This window comes from Aethalodelphis obliquidens, unplaced genomic scaffold (genome assembly GCF_003676395.1).
Source record: "Aethalodelphis obliquidens isolate GAN/ISIS:26980383/991018 unplaced genomic scaffold, ASM367639v1 scaffold28, whole genome shotgun sequence".
Taxonomy (NCBI): Eukaryota; Metazoa; Chordata; class Mammalia; order Artiodactyla; family Delphinidae; genus Aethalodelphis; species Aethalodelphis obliquidens.
The window spans coordinates 20,913,333-20,931,834 of record NW_020837972.1 but is presented as its reverse complement, the minus strand read 5'-3'; positions in this window follow the sequence as shown (position 1 = coordinate 20,931,834).

Genomic DNA, 18,502 nt, shown 5'->3' with positions numbered 1-18,502 from the left:
CGCAAAAAAAAAAAAAAAAAAAAAAAAAAAAATTGAAGTGGGGGAGGAAATATATGTATGTGTGTGTGTGTTTTCATATGTATAAAATAAATGTCTTTGGAAAGGGATGTGATAAAGCGCGAACTCTGATGACCTCTGGGGAAGGGGGCTGGGTAAGTGGAGGAAGATGTAGTCTTCTGGTATGTCGGCTTGTCTACATTTTGCGTTTAGAACTGTGTCAATGTATTACCTACCCCCCTGCCCCCCACCAAAATAAATGAAGAGTAAAAAAATAATAAAAGCAGAAGGGGAAAACGTGCGTTAGTAAAATGACAAACTACGACAAGCCTTCGACCGTTGGGGCTGGCTTACACATAGTCCAAGCAAGGAACAGTCAACCCACAGGTGCCCACAGGTTATTGCTGTTCCTCTGCCCTCCGTCTCTGCCACCCCCTTCTAAGTTCAGGTTGCCCTGAGGGTGAGAGCAAAGCCCACAGCCAACCAGCTACGGAAACCCCATCAACTGTGAGCCAGGAGTTTCAGCAGAGGAATGAGGAGAAAGGTGGGTAGAATCGAGTTTCCAGGTCTTGGGGATGACGTCCGTGTCGGCAGGACAGTGTGGTTCAGTGACTGACATTTGCCACCATCAGGAAAGAGGGCTGCGCCTCTTTCACACTTACAATGCAAGGAAGTCTGGGCCATTGTGTAAAAAAGTCAGGAAGAACTTAAAAGAAGCTTTGCTCCACGGAAAATACAAGAACCAACACTGTACATAGGCTCCTGACAGAACCAATTCCTTTAATTCTCATGAGTACTCCACGAAGGTACTTCTGTCATTCATCACCTCCCCTGCGGATAAGACGCGAGGAGACGGACTTGTCGGCACAAAACCGCACGGCTTCCAAGTAGAAGAGCTGAGTCCTGGATCCCAGTTGCCTGGGCAACAGAGGCCGTGCTGTTCGTTATTCGTGGTGCCACACTGCTTCATGGGATACTTGGGAGCGGAGACACCACGTGAGCAAAGTTTTTACTTTGGGTGCAGAAAGAAAAAAAAAATTAACATGACATTTTTTTTAAAGGGAAATAGTTCATTTCCACTGCTGTCTGCCACTTTCTGGTGAAGACCAGTCAGGTGTGAGAAGGACCCTCAATCTGAACAAGGGTCCCCAGGTTTAAAGGATTCAGACAATGTGGATAAAACCAGGGTCTCATGGCAGCTCGGTGGTGGCTGGAGGATTCTGAATATAACACATGGAGCCTTGAGGTATTACAGCACTGTCCCCACAGCCCTGTCTAGTACCTAGTTTGCTCTCTGAGGACCAGTAGTGTAGGGACAGCTTCAGGAGGACAACTTCGCCCACGCCTCTGAGTCAGATGGGGCGCCGGAAGCAGGACCGTGGATTCCGAAATGCACCTGCTCTTGCCGGTGGCCACGGCGCTGGCCCCACATACTCTCCTTACAGTTAATTACTGGTCTGGAAAGAGCTTGGGGGACTCATGAACGTGATACAATCAACTGTTTCAGGACAGATGCTGAGAGATGTATTTACTTTATACATTTTCAGTTTGGGCTGGGGACCACACATCGGGCTGCGACGAGAGGCAGAAAACAGAAAACTCGTCATTCTGGCCATGAAAGGCTATACATGAGGCTGGGAAAGGGCCTTCAGGGTAAGAGGACAAGCCTTTCAGCATCTCTTCATTTAGCAATCTCTTCCTTGTGGTGGGAGAAGCGAGGACAGTGCTTAGAATCAGACAGAACAGGGTTCACATGGCCCTGAATAGCTGGGCGAGGTTGGCAGGTAATTCAACCCCTCCGGGTACTCAGTGACCCAGTTTACCTCTTGTGGTGTCATACATCGCCCTCCAAACTCAGCGGCATAAAACGATCGTTGTAATGTGAATCAAGAATTCTGGAAGGGCTCGGCTGGGTGGCTGGCTAGACGCCATCCTCTGCCTTGCTCAGGGCATACACAGGGAGAGCTGGGCTTTCTCACAGCATGGCGGCCTCAGGGCATCAGGATGCTGACACGCTGCCTGCAGGCTCTTTGGTGACCTGGCTCTCAAAGTCACGTAGCATCACCTCTGCTTGCACACTGGTCGTCAGCCCGTCACTGAAGTCTACCCAGCTTCCAGGGGAGGAGACAAAGACTCCTTCTCTTAACGGGAGAGTAGTGGGATCCAGAGAGCAGGCCAGATGGGGACGTTGACAACACATCCATCGAGAACATTCTTGGAAAACACAACCTCTTGTACACAGGGCCATCATCGGAAGACTGATTATGTGAATATCACAGTAGGGTTTGGGGGAAATGGTGGTGTGTCCAGTGCATCCACCATCGTGCAGGCTCTCCCGGGTGCCTCGTCCTAGGCGCTGGTTTTGACCCCAGCAGCCATCCCTTCTCTGTGGAAGTATGCCGCTTTGCCTTGGACAGCAGGTGGCCTTCACTGTCGGCAGCCTCGATGGGACACTAAACCACGGATGCTCTACTTCTGTTTTTAATTAATTTTTTTAAATTGAAGTATGGTTGGTTTACAATGTTTCAGGTGTACAACAAAGTGATTCAGTTATACATATACATATATATATATATATACGCACATATACATATATATTCTTTTCAATTCGTTTCCCTTATAGGCTATTGCAAGCTACTGAGTGTACTTCCCTGTGCTATAGAGTAGGGCCTTGTTGTTCATCTATTTTATATATAGTAGTGTGTATCTGTTAATCCCAAATTCCCAATTTATCCCTCTCCCTCTTTCCCCTTCGGTAACCCTAAGTGTGTTTTATATGTCTGTGAGTCTATTTCCATTTTGTGAATTCACTGGATCATTGTTTTAGATTCCCCATAAAAGTGGTATCATACAATATTTCTCTTCTTCTGTCTGACTTAACTTCACTTAGTTATGGTTGATGCTCTACTTCGAAACAGCACCAAGCGATGGAGAAACCCAATGGCCATTTCAGACGTCAGATCAAGTTTTGATGACAGAACCAGCTCTTGGGTCTCCAAGGAAAATCGCTTCTTCTCTCAGGCTGCTTCAAAGCCTATCGTCTACCTGTTCCCGCCCCCCCCCCCCCCCCCCCCCGCTCCCAGGGGCTTCCAGCAAATGCCCTCGGGAGAGTTTAGTTTCTATAAATCACAGGAAACACCAATAACCTCGACCATCAGGGCTTTAACGTTCGTCACAGCTGAAAGTGGGAGGAAAACAAACACTTTATGGAGCACACACACAGCGTGGATATCAATAAATTCTCTGCTGCAGATGTTGACACGAGTCTGCTGTGAGTTTAGGGTGGGTTGAGTGGGGGCGCTTTAGACTTCTCCCTTTAGGGACCTGGAGTGCACGCTTCACCCCACTGATGGGGGGGTTTTCATTCGTGGGCGTTTGCCTCGCAGATTTTCTGCGCCATCTTTAAACAGCTCTTAAAGAAAGACCTCAGTCTGGGCAACTGCCTTCAGGGAACAGCAGATTATCTTTGTGGATCATTCCCAGAAGCTCTGCTGAAACGGTTCACACTCAGCAGCTCTGAGCACACTCGTGTCCCAGAATTCTCCGAAAACAAACAGCTGAGCAGAGCTGCGGATCTAAGGTCTGCGATCGAGGCTGCTAAAATGAATCCTACTGGGCATCTTATTCTCCACGTTCAATGGTCTTCGCTTTTGGAAAAGCCCTTCTCCTTTTATGAGCTGCCTGACTGACCTGGTCTCCTTCGCCGCAGAGCATGCCTTAAGCGTACTGACTGAGGGGCTTGGGAGCTGTGGGCGGTGGCTGCCGTCCTGAGTAGAGGGAAGAGTGGGATGAGTACCATTTGGTTTTTCTGCGGAAGTGCAAGGACCCAGAGGATGTCTTCCGTCTAGACCGGCTGGCTGGAGGATGCTGGCTGACCTACCACTACACTAGAAGCTGGGAAGGAGGAAACACCACGCCCCAGGCAGGTTTCCTGGGAGGGCTGATGCTTGATGAAAACCGAGGATGATCAAGGATAAGGTACAGGAGGAACAAGGAGAGTTTACAACACGTGCTGGAAGCACAGCAGTCATGACACTTGGTCTGTTTGGAAGGCGTCACAGGTATGTGGTGACAGTGAAGGTGAGCTGAATCTCTGAAAGGCCTCGCCTCAGTTATAAATCCCTCTAAAAGAGACACACAGTCCAGGCCCAGGAAGGCTATTTTGCTGCCAATCTGATGCCTTGAAGACACAGGCAATTAACCCCCTAAAGAAAACAGGCACAGTTTTACCCAAAGTGGAATGTGCAACCGGTTCAAACCGGCCACTTTTGCACAATTCATTCACTGATGGACTGTTTTCCTGAACGATATTCCTTTTGGTTGATCTACACTGTGATTTAAAAAATCTGAGCAAATGTTTAAAAATCGGGAGATTTTTCTAGGACAGTCTGGATTTTCAGCTGTTCTAAAAAAATCCAGAGATCGGGCAACACGGGGCCTGCGTCCTCACCTGGGAAGGTTCCAGCGTCCCCCCTAAGTGGGTGCAGTCTGTCCTGCTCTCCACCTACCTCACCCGGCATGCAGGGCTAGCTGTCTGGCTCCTTTGTGTCTGCAGCCCCTGGTGAAATGGTCCGATTCCTGTGAGGATGCCCTGCCTGGGCCCTGCTGTGTGGGCAGCCTCTCAGCTTGCAGCTGACCACACACACCTGTAACGTAGATCTGCAAATCTCACCTGCAGCATCAAGACCCCTGCAGACCCCCAGGAAGGGGGGATGGGGAGGGACCATATAGCCATGGAAATGTGCACCGCTCATTTATGTACACGAAAGTGTTAGGAACAGACCGCCGAGATGCCCTACACCAGGGGGCTCTCAAAATAAATTAACGTTTTTTTACTTAATAAGTTGTTAGGCAGCTAATGAACAAACTAAGTTTGGGGCAGGCAAAGGGCTTTGGCAACGTTAAGTTACGAAAGGGGATCTATCACAGGCTGACCCCAACTATATAAAAGGATTTATATGTATAATAATGGGAATAGCTACGTAAGGTATGGAATGTGGGTTTAAAATGTGTTTTTTAATACATTTTTTATGATTATAAAGGTGACATAGGGGCATTGAAGAAAATAAGGTTAATAAAAAGATAAGGAAGAAAAAATAAGGAGGAAAAAAAAAGAAAGTCTCCGTTTGGGGTTAGTGTATCTTTAACACCTCCTGGGTATTTGCTAATCCCTTTCTAACCCCAAGGTCAAGTGCAGAGCCTTCTGCTGGTAACACCAGCCAGCTAGCCATCAATAGTAGTTGTTCATTTAAATTGTATTTGTTTACACTCGCCTTTAATTCATGCAGTGAATATAAGCTTTTCCTATGTATTTATAGACATGAAGTTTATTTTAGAAGAAAACATTGTAAAAAAAAAAAAAAGCATTTGCACAAATATTCAAGTGGATGCTTTCTGCCTCGGAATGTCTTCATTTCTTTTCTTTATCTGCCCAACAGTGTGACTCTCAGTTCAGGAAACCATGGAGAAGAGTTACTGAAATAATATACACAAAGCATTTTGTAAACTGCCAGGAACTACGAAATACAGAGTATTATTTTGTATGTTGTCAAGCACTGTGAAACATACAGAATATTACTGTTATTTAAGTTTCTGTATTTGAGATACTATGTTTGCTTCCCCAGAGAGATCTAGTCCCCCCGAATGCTAATGTTTTAAAAATAAAACCTAATATGGAACTTTTAAAATGCACAAGTGAACCCATTTAAATACAGGCGTTCAGGAGATAACAGCACAGGTGTGCGTGGCCAGGTCGGGAGGCCTGCAGGTAGCACGCAGTGACCCTCAGTGGGGAGCGAGTCCTGCTCAGAACCCTGGAGGCTGCATCGCCAGCATGGAGTTCCCTGTTAACTTCCAAGAATGCCCATCAACAGGCACATGAAAAGATGCTCAACATCACTAATCATCAGAGAAATGCAGATCAAAACCACAATGAGGTCCCACCTCACACCTGTTAGAATGGCCATCACCAAAAAGTCTACAAATAACAAACACTGGAGAGGGTGTGGAGAACAGGGAACCCTCTACGCTGTTGGTGAGAATGTAAGTTGGTGCAGCCACTATGGAGAACAGTATGGAGGTTCCTCAGAAAACTAAAAATAGAGCTACCATATGATCCAGCAATCCCACTCCTGGGCATATGCCCTGACAAAACTGTAATTCAAAAAGATACATGCACCCCTGTGTTCATAGCAGCACTATTCACAAGAGCTGAGACATGGAAGCAACCTAAATGCCCATCGACAGATGAATGGATAAAGGAGATGTGGTACATATATACAATGGAATACTACTCAGCCATAAAAAAGAATGAAATAATGCCATCTGCAGCAACATGGATGGACCTAGAGGTTATCATACTAAGTGAAGTAAGTCAGACAGAGAAAGACAAATACCATATGATACTACTTATATGTGGACCCTAAAATACGACACAATGAACTTATCTGTGAAACAGAAACAGATTCACAGACATAGAGAACGGACTTGTGGTTGCCAAGGGGGAGGGGGGGTGGGGGACAGGTGGATTGGGAGGTTGAGGCTAGCAGATGTAAGCTATTCTACAGAGAATGGATAAACAACAAGGTCCTACTATACAACACTGGGAACTATATTTCATAACCTGTGAAAAACGATAATGGAAAAGAATATGAAGAAGAATGTATATATATATGACTGAATCCCTTTGCTGTACAGAAGAAATTAATACAACATTGTAAATCAACTATACTTCAAAAAAAATAAGTAACTAAAACAAAAATTAAAAAAAAGAATGCCCATAGTTTAAAGAAAACCCTAATTTTTGGCGTTTCTCCTAAAGGAATGAACTTGGGAGAGTAAGACCCAGGGAAAGCTTAGGGCGAAAGCATGGATTAGATAAAGGTGCAAGCCTGGGGTCGAGGGGAGCCCTGGGTAGGTTGTGCCCTCCCTCAATGTTGGGCTCACTTCCCAGGCTTTATGAAATTCTTGATCCCCAGATGCTCAGACTAGCCCAGATCCCAGGTTTGAAAAAGATTCAGAAGGTGGAAGGGAGAGAAAAGAGCAAGGACAAGATGCTTCCCAAGGAACGTATGCTCAGAGGACCACAACATGTGCTCCTGTGCTCAAACACGCCATCCACACCTTTCATCTTCTTTGCCTGCTGCCACAGAGGCATCTGCTTGGTGCTTGATTCACTTAAAGTCATGGGGTTCGGACAGGATATTAATTGCTCCCTTGGCCTCACAACCCAGAAGGGTGAAGCACAGTCTAGTAGGTTGTGAGTCGATTCTGTGTGGTTGCCGAGATGCTCAGACTGCTGAAACATTACTCTAGCGGGGTGGAAGCTAAACGCAGCACAGTTGGGTGTGTGTATGGCCCAGGTGCAATGTCTCTTCCTGGATCTGAGGGTGTACAGACATGGCTCCAGGACCAGAGTGCACAAGATCTTTCAGAGGTGCTGGGCTACAGGGGGAAAATGTTCCATGAAACAGCTGTCCTGAAGGATGGTCTTCTCCCTCCCAACTGTACACAGAAGAGGCTGTTTCACCAGGGAAGGAAGCAGGGGCCCTTATGTTTCTGAGAATCTCAAGTTGGGTTGAGCCAACAAGCTCGTGAGCTTGCGAGTGGTTCCTTCCCGAGTTGAGCCTTCAGGTGAGACACCACTGAGCTTGCCTGACACCCTGATTGCAGCCTAGTGAGATACCCTCAAGAAGAGGACCCAGATGAGATGTGCCTGGATCTCTAACCCGCTGAAACTATGAGACAATAAACGTGTTGGTTTTTTTTTTTTTTTTTGCGGTACGCGGGCCTCTCACTGTTGTGGCCTCTCCCGTTGCGGAGCACAGGCTCCGGGCGCGCAGGCTCAGTGGTCATGGTTCACGGGCCCAGCTGCTCCGAGGCATGTGGGATCTTCCCGGACCGGGGCACGAACCTATGTCCCCTGTATCGGCAGGCAGACTCCCAACTACTGCGCCACCAGGGAAGCCCAAACGTGTTGTTTTAAATGTCTACGTTTTGGGGACTTCCCTGATGGTCCAGTGGGTTTGACTCCACGCTCCTGGGTGGGTTTGATCCCTGGTCGGGGAGCTAGATCCCGCATGCCGTAACTGAGAGTTCAAATGCTGCCACAAAGATCCCACAGGCTGCAACTAAGACCCGGCGCAGCGAAAATAAATAAATATTTTTAAAAATGATGCTCTTTAAATAAATAAATAAACATCTCAGTTTGGGGGTGTTTTCTTACAAAACACTAGATAACAAATACTCTTGGCCTGCGCTCTCCAGGCAGAGGGAAGTAAGCCCTCACATCCCTGTGAAGTTTGCACCTTCCATGTCATCGAAAGCCCTTATTTGAGCTGCGATCAGTCTGTTCCTACGTGCTCCACAGACTTTAGTTTCCTTGAAGACAGGGTCTGGACCTGACTCAGTGGGTATCGACCTGGCACGGAGCATAGCACCTCAGACTTACGTGAACCAAGCAATGTTTTCTGAAAGTCCAGCTGAGGAAGTGAGTGAGCGGGGACATTCCTCCGTTGTGTGCTGGCAAACAGGCCTTCCGACAATGGCCAGAAGTCCTGGTTTGTGATGTTTGCCAATTGCCATGGTGTAAATACTGCCGGTCACCGCATGAGAGACTGGGGAGGAGATTCGAGCAATCCAATCAGCTCTCACAAGCTGGCACTGGATGGCTTCAGCACAGCCCCGACCCCAGTCCTGACGTGGCGGCTCTTCCGCAAAGGCAACCATTACCTTCTAAGACATCATGTAAAGAAACCCGGGAGGACGCAGGGAATTCCAGGCCCTCACAACCACCCGGCTTGTGGCCAGTCTAACTCAAAGCAGTAAAAAAAACCTCTAGAATTCAGAAGTAAGAAACGCTGATTTTAAACCACAGTTCCCGCTACCGTGACATCCAGCGCGGCTGACAGCGGAAAATCACGCATGATGTTTACGATCTCCGCAAACACACCTGGTCCCAACGTCAAATTCCCAGAAGATCAGAACACACAGGTTGCCACCAGGACTCTTCAGAACCTGCTCCCACACAGCAAAGCTTATCTCCCTCGCTTTGAGACTCCTTCTGACTGTGACATAAAGAACTATTTACACACACAAATCCATTGCCTGTTAATGAACACATTCCCTTTAACTTGCATGATCAACGCTAATCTTGTGGGTTAATTAGATTTTATGTGCATTTGATTCAGGAGATTTAATTTGACCTCTGATCTCGTGCTTAGAGCAAGGGACCCATGCATGCATTTCTTTCTAGCCACGTTTTCACATGGTGAAACGCCCAACACTCACCCCTCAGATGTACTAACAATCCTTCTTGGCGTCATGATACTGAAGGTTGGTGTTTGATCCAGGAAGCTGTTCAGGACACCAGATGTGTTTGCTGGCTACACACGGAAGGCAGGACTGAGGAAAGGGTCTTACAGATAAATGAACTGGGTGTTTCTATAAATTTATTTAGTTAGTTAGTTTTGGCTGTGTTGGGTCTTCATTGCTGTGGGCAGGCTTCTCATTGCAGTGGCTTCTCTTGTGGCGGAGCACGGGCTCTAGGCGTGTAGGCTTCAGTAGCTGTGGCACGAGGGCTCAGTAGTTGTGGCTCGCGGGCTCTAGAGCGCAGGCTCAGTAGTTGTGGCACACGGGCTTAGTTGCTCCGCGGCATGTGGGACCTTCCCGACCAGGGCTCGAACCCATGTCCCCTGCATTGGCAGGCGGGTTCTTAACCACTGCGCCACAAGGGAAGTCCTGAAAGAACTGGGCGTTTCTAAATGCAGTGGAGCATTTGTAGAGTTTTTCTGGGCAGGTTTGAAGAGTTCACTTAAGAAAATACATCCAGTAATGGAAGTGGATGTTTCTTCCTTGAGCGCTCATCCCTTCAGGAAAATACACTGACAGACTGTATCAAGAGCCCTAAAAAACGATCTAACTTTTTGATTCTAAGAAGCCACCTCAAGCAAAAAGAGAAGTGGACAAAATTCATGTGAAAGCTCGTTCGCTGCTGCATTATCTATGAAAATAAAACTTGGAAACAAATTAAATAGCTCGAACTAGGGATATGGTGATTTATGGAATGTTAAGTCTATGTGATGGAATCTTAACATACTTCTGAGGAATAGTTAATGTCAAAGGAAGATGTTATCAATATAAGTGAAATTATCTTAAGAATCTGGACATATATTATGATAGCAAATTTGTAAAATAAGTGAACCTACTACACGTTTACTATAGGCAGATGTTATCTATGCATTAAACAGGGGAAGAAAATGAATCAACGTTAGCAGTGGGTTATCCTTCGGTAGAAGGGATATTGATATATTGTTTAAGTTTTGTCCTCATATAGTTGTTTTCACAAATATTCTAAAACGAGTAGGTGTTGCTTTTATACACAGAAAGCAATTATGTTAAGTAATCTTCCAGAATGTTTGTCTAGACCGTCACATACCACCCCTATGCATCACTGCCACAGACTGTCACCTCCTGTCTTTAAGGTCCTCCTGACTGAAGACTGAGTCTAATCCTTTATGAATCTGACACCAATTCTGACGTGTGTCCTTTTTCTACCACCACCAAGTAATACTCTGACACCAGCTGGGTGTCCTACACTTCACCTCAGTTCTGACACTACCTACCTGGAGATCGTGTCCGATCCCACAGGTCAAGGGCTCAGTCCCACGAGACTGTCCCCACCTTCAGATGCCAATCGCAAGTCCAGGTTGTCCCGTGTGCTTCTGACCCTCGGGTTAACGATTAGAGGCTACCATGACCCCCTCCTTGGGTTCCATTAATTTGCTGGAGCGGCTCACAGAACTCAGAGAAACATTTGACTCACCAGGTTACTGGTTATTATGAAAGGGTATAACTCAGGAACAGCCGGTGACAGAGATGCACGGGGTGAGGCACGGTGAAAGCGGGCGGAGCTGCCATGCCCTCTCCAGGCATCACTCTCCCCAAATCTCCACGCCATCACCAACGCGGAAGCTCTCCAAAGCCAGTATTTTCGAGTTCTTACGGAGGCTTCATTAAATGGGCACCGTTGATTAACTCATTGGCCATTGGCTATTGAACTCAATCTCCAGTCTCCCTCTCGAACACGGAGGCCAGGGGTGGGACTGAAAGGTCCAACCCTCCTCCAATCACATGGTTGGTACCCTGCAACCCACATCTTAAGGTGACCTAGGAGGCTTTCCAAAAGTAACCTTATTAACGTAAACAGAAGACAGCTTTACGCTCTCATTCTGCGAAACTGCAACGGTTTTCAGAGCTCTATGCCAGGAACAGGGATGAAGACCAAATATGTATTTCTTAGTATAAATCACAATATCACACCCTTTGCGCAAAGGACAGACACTCTGTAAGAAAGCAGCCTCTGATAAGCAAGGGCAACGGCAGGGCAACGGGAGATGACACAGCCTCGAGGACAAGAGTGCAGGTGAGGAGAATGAATAAGCCTCCGCAAAGCACAATAGACCGTGCAAACTAATTTCTGCTCCCAAACCCAAACAACAGACCCGCAGAATCAGCGCCCTGCCCTTCCTGCCAGAGATGCCAGAAGCTACAACAGGTGATGTAAGCGTCCCCAGATTTCCAAGCCAAGGTGTAACAGCTCCGCTAAGCAGTGGTTACTGTGAGTCTAAGGCAGGGATCGTAGGCGGAGACCGGGTCATGGGACCCCGGGTCACCGACGCGGAGGGAGGGGTCCCCGCACTTACCTGTTGCGCGCGCCGGGCGCCAGGCGCTGGCACACCAGGGCGGCGGTGGCGTGCTTGCCGCCGTTGCCCAGTTCCGGCTTGATGTCCCACTGGCGAGGCTCGCTGGTCCGCGTGCTCAAGATGTTCACCCCCTTCTTCACCTTGGCTCTGCGGGGACGAAGAGAGCAAGAAAGAGCTAAGAGATTACTGCCTCGGCCTTTCCAAATGCGCCCCGCCTCCGCTAAGCTGCGCGCGTTGCTTTCTTTTTCATTTTTCTGCTTTTTTCATATCCGGTGGCACAGTCAGACGAGGGGCCTCAGAGGTGGAGGACGCCGGGGAATTGGCGACTGGAGTGAGAGAGGGATCCACCCACAGACCCAGGAATCAAGGGACTTGCTGTTCAGGACTGAGGGTGAGGGAAAGCGGCCTCAGGCAGTCCCCAAACCAAGAAGTAGCTCAGCGGAGGGGTCAGGAGAAAAGCCAGCCTGCCCAGGCCAGTCATTCTCAGTCAGGGGCGACTGTGTCCTGCGGGGACACGTGGTGACGTCTGGAGACATTTTAGGTTGTCTCAACCGCGGGGAGAGTGCTGGCACCCGATGCACAGAACAGCCCTCCCTTCCCCAGCACAGACTTCCCCAGCCCAAAGGGCCCCAAATGCCCAGGTTCAGAAACCCTGGTGGAGGTGCACACACTGCTTTCTCCACTTTGTAGCTGTGTGACTTTGGGCAAATAATAACCTCTCTGGGCCTCACTTTCCTCCCCTGTAAATGGACATGATAATGGTAACCCCCAGTATAAAGCTGTTGTGATGATGAAGTGTATTAACACATATAAAGAGATCGGAACGCTGTCGAGTATACAACATGCACTTAATAAATGTTAGTTATGGTTTTATCAGTGCAGGCAGGTCCCCAACCCGCTTCACATGACTTGCTGGGTCTCCTCTGGGAACAAGCTCAGCCAGGGACTTTTTATTTATTTATTTTTTTGCGGTACGCGGGTCTCTCACTGTTGTGGCCTCTCTCGTTGCGGAGCACAGGCTCCGGACGCGCAGGCTCAGCGGCCATGGCTCACGGGCCCAGCCGCTCCGCGGCATGTGGGATCTTCCCGGACCGGGGCACGAACCCGTGCTCCCTGCATCAGCAGGCGGACTCTCAACCACTGCGCCACCAGGGAAGCCCCAGCCAGGGACTTTTTAAAAAGGCAAAGCAGTCCTCTTAGAACTGTTGTTTTAACTATGTCTCTTAGCCTGTCTGAACCTCAGTTTTCTCATCAATAAACTGGTGAGAAAAATATCGGATCGAACACATATACCTGCTTATCCTCTTTTCCCAAATCCCACTTAAAGGAGAGTCGAGGGGACTATTTAAGACCCGTGATGATGGGGAGAAAGGTGCAGCAAACGTAAACGATCTGGGGACCAGTAAGCTGATGTACAAGCGGGTAAAAGGGTCAGCTGAACTTTCAAACTAAGTCGTGAGCCATCCGCGAGAAAAGCTAAGAACGAGCAGAATTTATACCACGGAATCCCCCCATCTCAGGAACTGGTGGGACCACTAAAAGTTGGAGTCCAGGAGGGCTAAAATAAGGAGGATTAGCTAAAAGTATGTTTATGAAGCGGCCAGGTGCAAACACGCTTCCCTTTCCCTGTAACAGGGTGACTGCCAGACGCCATGTCGGGCCTGGGGGGCCATGAAGATTTGATACCATGACAAACACAGAGTCACTGCGTGACATCACGCACACTGAACGTTGAGATTCCTAGGCCTTTGTCCCCAAAGCTGGACCTTCACCTTCTAAGGAAAATACCAGATTCTAGACCATTCGGTCCTGACCCTGGTTACTGGTCCGACCAGCCAGCCAGGTTACTTTTCAGTGAAGTTTGTAGTCGCCAAGGCCCATCTACGGGCTCAAAGCTTCTAATGGTTTTTAGTCCTTCATTTTTTTTTTTTTTAATATGAGCAAACAAGAATCAAGAATCTTAGGACACTGATAAAGTTTCTACATGACATAGGGAACAAAACAGGCAAAAAAAAAAAGAAGAAAAAAGAAATCTGTAGAAAATAGAGCCTATGCAGGAAAGGCCACAATTAACAAAATACACAATCATTCACATTCACAGAGCCATCAGAGAAGATACTGCAATCATGAAACAAAAACAGATTGCTATTTAAAAAACCCAGAAAGGGAAACATGAGCCCTTGGAAATTAAAGATATTATAGAAGAAATGGAAAATCAGTGGAATGGTTGATGGATAGAGTTGAGGACATTTGTCCTAGGAAGCAGAAAAAAACCCAAAGAAATGGAAGAGGATTACTTTGAGGTTCAACATCTGAACAATATAAAAAACACACAAAGGGAGAGTAGGAATCACCAATGATGTCATTCAAGAAATTTCCCCCAGTGAAAGGATGTGAGTGTCCAGATTGGCAGGGCCTCCTGGGTGATGAACACATGGACCCACCCCAAGGCACAGGACTGATCCAGCTTAGGACACTGGGGACAGAGAGGTGAATTCTGCAATCCTCCAGACTGAAGAAAGAATCAGGGATCAGAATGGATTCAAGATTCACAACACGCACTCTGGGAACCAGAAGGCGATGAAAAATATCTTCAAAAACCGGAGGGGAAATGATTTCCAACCTAGCATTTGATATCCAGCCTAATGATGAAGAAAATGTTTCCAGATACGCAAGTTCTCCAAAAATTTATTTCCTACATCCTTGCTCAGAAAACTACTTGAAGATGTGCTCCATCAAACAAGGGGGTAAATATAGAAAGAAATCATGAGACCCAGGAAATGAAGATCCAATGCATGACAGAGATGAACAGGAGGTTCATGGTGAATAGAGGTCCTGGATAACAGCTGAGCGCCAGCATGGAGAAATTCTGGCAACACGTCTTCAGGAAACTGGAATTTTCCTGATAAATTTGATGTGAATGAATGTTCTAAGAGGAGATTTAGATAATCAGTAAAGAGTCTGGGGATAAATCAGAACAAAATAAACAGAAAATGAAGAAAAAGAATGAAACCAAATTAGTTTTTAATTCTGATGATAAAAAATCAGTATGCAGAAAAGGAAAAGTCATCATCATTTAATACTTACTTTTACTGTGATTAGCATACGTACTTGTAATATTTTAAACACTGATTATTAATCTAGACAAGATATGATTATTATTTTGCAGGGATGGAGACACAGGAAGGAGTCGGGGAGAAAAGAGAGAAAGATCCTTATTTTTCATAGTGGGAAATTTATAGACAGTGCCTAAAACTAAAAAAAAACAACAATGAAGAGGTATCAGCCTTACTTACTATGTATTTAGTGATATGGACATAAATACCAAAGTAAGAATTTTGCCTCTGTACCAGGAGAAAGGCAGTGGAAGGGAACAGACTACTGCAGCATTTCTTTAAAAATAACTTTTAATTTTGAACTACTTTGATAGTTTGAGATTAACATGAAGTTGCACAATATATAGAGTTCTCATATACCCAAGCTGCCCCTGTAATGCTCTCTTATATCATCATACCTTGTCAAAACCAGGAAACTGGCATTGCTACCAGGCTATGAACTCATGTTCAGACCTTGTTTAGATTTCATCTGTTTTCACGTGCATTTTTTAAAAAAATTTATTTTATTGAAGTGTAGTTGATTTACAATGTTAATTTCTGCTGCATAGCAAAGTGATTCCGTTATGCTTTGTATATACGTGTGTAATATACATTCTTTTCCATTATGAATATGGAATACATTCATATTCTTTTCCATGATGTTTTATCACAGGCTGGTGAATAGGACCTTGTCTTGTTTATCCATCCTATATATAAAAGCTTATGGGCTTCCCTGGTTGCGCAGTGGTTGAGAGTCCGCCTGCCGATGCAGGGGACGCGGGTTCGTGCCCCGGTCCGGGAAGATCCCACATGCCGCGGAGCGGCTGGGCCCCTGAGTCATGGCCGCTGAGCCTGCGCGTCCGGAGCCTGTGCTCTGCAACGGGAGAGGCCACAACAGTGAGAGGCCCGCGTACCGCAAAAAAAAAAAAAAAAAGCTTACGTCTGCTAATCCCAACCTCCCCCTCCATCATTCCCTCACCCCCGCCCCACCCCTTTGGCAACCACAAGTCTGTCCTCTATGTCTGTCACGTGCACTTTTTTTGGGGGGGCGTGTATAGTTCTATAAAATCACATCACATGTGCAGACTGCAAAACCGTCACCACAGTCAGAACACAGAAGAATTCCATCACCATAAAGACACTCCCTAATGTTACTTAATAGTCAAGCCTGCCTACCACTGAGTGCCAACAGACTCTGACTTGTTCTCTATTACTGTAATTTTGTCACTTTGAGAATGTTATATACAGTTTTTGCCAACAAACTCGGCAGAACTATTTGACTCCTTAAATTCCATGCAAGTTATCTTATCAAAGTAAAAGCTTAAAAAATTACACACAAACACACACACACATACACACACAGCCCTGCCCTGCTAACCTCACAGGGTGGAGAAAATAAATCCGTGTGAATTGTTAATGGGCTAGACATCGCCTAGCAAAGATGGGAGGCGGTGATAAAACACATCTCCCCCTTTCAAGCCCAGGGTACCCAAATTAGCATCACCTGCCCTCCCCGCTGCCACCCCAGAGCAGCAACAGCATTTTTTCTCTAGAAACTTCTTCCAAGTCTTACTTTAAAGTGACTTGCTAAGTGATTTTGCTGAATCATACTTGCCACCTTGGCCAGGAGAAGACCAAGCTATGCTTGAGGGACAACAATTAAACACACATTAGCAGGCGAAAGCCCCCCTCTGTCCTAATGCAGGGACACCTTCCACCCCGACCGCCCACAGCAACTGCCTCCTGAAATGTGACTTTGCTTGAAATTGGGTTTTTCTGCACTTGGACTTTGCTCAAGACCGGAGGTTTCACTGAAGCTACAAATTGTTCTTAACACTTCATAGTTCAAGAAAATAGAAGGATTCTTGTTGACTGGTGCAGGGCCGGGTTTCATCTCTGAGTGGGGTAGGGCGATGAGCCTCTGAGATGGGGGGAGGCACAAGTTTCAAAAGGCCAATCCTCTTAATTAGGTGTTTTCTCTGATGAGGTCAATGGATATTCCTATCTACTTCAAGGAATTAGCTGTTGCAGGAAGTTGGGTTCTAGGACCAGAAGTTTTGCAATGAGAGTCAGTGTTAAAACACAGTGGGGAGGACATTCAAGATGGTGGAGATCACCTTCCTCACCACAAATACATCAAAAGCATATCTACATGTGGAACAACTCCTACAGAATTCCTAGTGAACGCTGGCAAAAGACCTCAGACTTCCCCAAAGGCAAGAAAATCCCCATGTACCTGGCTGTGTGGCTGACAGGGTCTTGGTGTTCCAGCCGGGTGTCAGGCCTGAGCCTCTGAGGTGGGAGAGCTGAGTCAGGACGTTGGTCCACCAGAGACCTCCTGGCCTCACGTAATATCAATCAGCAAGAGCTCTCCCAGAGATCTCCATCTCAACGCTAAGACCCAGATCCACTCAACGACCAGCAAGCTCTAGTAGTGGACACCCCATGCCAAACAACTAGCAAGACAGGAACACAACCCCACCCATTAGCAGAGAGGCTGCCTAAAATCATAACAAGTTCACAGACACCCCCAAACACACCACCAGACACGGTCCTGCCCACCAGAAGGACAAGATCCAGCCTCATCCACCAGAACACAGGCACCAGTCCACCCCACCAGGAAGCCTACACAACCCACTGAACCAACCTTACCCACTGGGGGCAGACACCAAAAACAACGGGAACTACAAACCTGCCTACAAATAAGCCTGCAAAAAGGAGACCCCAAACACAGTAAATTAAGCAAAATGACAAGACAGAGAAACACACAGCAGATGAAGGAGCAAGGTAAAAACCCACCAGACCAAACAAATGAAGAGGAAATAGGCAGTCTACCTGAAAAAGAATTCAGAGTAATGATAGTAAAGATGATCCAGAATCTTGGAAATAGAATGGAGAAAATATAAGAAATGTTTAACAAGGACCTAGAAGAACTAAAGAGCAAACAAACAAGGATGAACAACACAATAAATGAAATTTAAAATTCTCTAGAAGGAATAAATAGCAGAATAACTGAGGCAGAAGAATGGATAAGTGACCTGGAAGATAAAATAGTGGAAATAACTACCGCAGAGCAGAATAAAGAAAAAAGAATGAAAAGAATTGAGGACAGTCTCAGAGACCTCTGGGACAACATTAAATGCACCAACATTTGAATTATAGGGATCCCAGAAGAAGAGAAAAAGAAAGGGACTGAGAAAATATTTGAAGAGATTATAATTGAAAACTTCCCTAATATGGGAAAGGAAATAGTCAGTCAAGTCCAGGAAGTGCAGAGAGTCCCATATAGGATAAATCCAAGGAAAAACACACCAAGAAACATATTAGTCAAACTGTCAAAAATTAAATACAAAGAAAAAAATATTAAAAGCAGCAAGGGAAAAGCAACAAATAACATACAATGGAATCCCCATAAGGTTAACAGCTGATCTTTCAGCAGAAACTCTGCAAGCCAGAAGGGAGTGGCAGGACATATTTAACATGATGAAAGGGAAAAATCTACAACCAAGATTACCCAGCAAGGATCTCATTCAGATTCGACGGAGAAATTAAAACCTTTACAGACAAGCAAAAGCTAAGAGAATTCAGCATCACCAAACCAGCTTTACCACAAATGCTAAAGGAACTTCTCCTTGCAGGAAACACAAGAGATGGAAAAGACTTACAATAACAAACCCAAAACAATTAAGAAACTGGTAACAGAAACAT